This window comes from Pinus tabuliformis, chromosome 6 (assembly GCF_031772625.1).
Source record: "Pinus tabuliformis cultivar Carrire ecotype Pingquan chromosome 6, CPIR1, whole genome shotgun sequence".
NCBI lineage: Eukaryota > Viridiplantae > Streptophyta > Pinopsida > Pinales > Pinaceae > Pinus > Pinus tabuliformis.
In genome coordinates this window covers 123,009,190-123,011,073 of record NC_142292.1, presented here as the reverse complement: position 1 = coordinate 123,011,073, position 1,884 = coordinate 123,009,190, and the positions used below count along the sequence as shown (strand labels likewise).

Here is a 1,884-nt window from a genome sequence, read left to right as displayed (position 1 = left end):
TGTTCTTGATAATAGCCTGTGGAAAAATTTATAACAGAGAATGTTCTTGATAATAGCCTGTGGAAAAATGAAACATTGTAGGGTATGGGATTATTGCAGCTGGCCAATAAACCAATCTAAACAACTATCTGAGCACAAGAAGCTATCTGTAGTTGTGATGGACATAAACTTAGCCATGTCAGAAAGATGCCTGAGAGAATTAATTCTATCCCTGCCCTCACAGTAGCAGGGCAATGAACAAAAATACAAAGCAACAAGAAAGAGACCTGTGACCTCTCAATAATTACCATGCTAAAGCTGATCAAGATCAATTCATGATGACATGAAGAATACCATTAAAAGAAACTGCAGCACATTGTGAAGAGCAGATGGATGATGACTGATGAGTGACGTTCTGTGACTGAAAGCGACAACTCATTCCATCCATGATCTTCTTCACATGAAGAAACAGTGACTAAATTATCCAGACCTATAACAACACTCTTGAAATGACCCCAAACTAAAAGCTGCCTCTAATACTAAGAACATATTGTTGGACCAATAATCTAATTTATATTTGCAGCAGCTGGACATATTAAACTTAGAAACATTGCTAACTATAATATTTAACATGTGCCATGATGAAAAAACATTATGAAATATGATCAGGACCCCCCTTGGGTGGCCTGTTCACCCTTGTTTTGGATATAACCCCCGGCTCGGTCCTTGACATCTTTGGCCTTGCTGGCGATGCGTTGGCGTGCATAGTCGACCTTATCAGCACCAGGTGGGTGTTTTCCCCTCATGTAGTTAACAATCCATGAAAGTGAAGAGAGGGCAGCAATTCCAAATCCCCCAGCAGACAGAAAACCAATGGTGGTGAGAAGCAGAACAGTCCCAACAGGCACCAATACTGGGCTAAAGAAAATCAGCACAGGAGTTGCAACAACCAGAGTTACCACAGTCCCTGTAAGGGTAATTCCAGCCAAGAGCAACAGTGCCCCTCCCACAGTAATGGCGGCCATCATCTTCATAACCTGCTGGGCACTGGGAGCGTTCTCCTGTATCTTCTGCATCAGCCCCTGCACTTGTTGCTGTGCCTGATCATGAGAAGCCATGACGAATAAATGACAATTAGTACACCAAGAAATTCTTATGACAATCACAAACAATATTTCAGCAAAAATATAGATAACAGGTTGATCGTTGCTTCTTCAGTTCAGTGATGGGTCAATTCACAAGTAGAGTAATCTGAGATTGTGAAGTATTTATAAAAATCTTCAAAGGCAAATGGGTAGTTGGTGCATGCCATCTGCTCTAGGGAAAATCGCTTGCCTGACGTGTCTCTTACCTGTAAAATCTAGTGGGGCGCGTGTACATACTACAGCCATGTGTCAAGGTAGCCATTGAAGAAAACAAAAGCTGGCTAACTCAGCAAGTTTACTCACCTTGTTCTTCCGAGGCTACAGAATTGCATGGCTAACAAATTGCTTAAACAAGACACATGGAGCCTGTCCTGTTTTCTCACATGAACTTATCTTCACCCTTTATTATTTTTTAATGTTTTGACAGGTTCTGGTTACGATATTTTCTTTTCCGATGACATTACCAAATTAGCCATTGCATCGATAACATTACTCATAGTTGATTTTGGCCCAAATATTCATGAAATGCTTCGTACATTTAGCATTTGGCAGTAAAGGGCAAGCTCTGTGAATTTCCCTCGTTATTATCTCTTTATTGAAATCAACGATGGAGACTGATACTGTACGGTCCACTGTCATATGTGATGCAGGTTATCGTTTGGGGCCATTTCCCAATAGATTCTGAAATTGCCAATTTTGTGTTTGAGAATTTTCCACAGTTTTCATTCATTTTCAGGCCAATTTAGGGGTCAAAAAATGG

The 1,884-nt window shown here is 40.7% G+C and overlaps 1 pseudogene; it reads right to left on the bottom strand.

Annotated features, from left to right (window-relative positions):
- Nucleotides 1-429: 429 nt before the first annotated feature.
- Nucleotides 430-1,244, bottom strand: LOC149257645 (oleosin G pseudogene; annotated as a pseudogene).
- Between the last annotated feature and the right edge of the window lie 640 nt (nucleotides 1,245-1,884).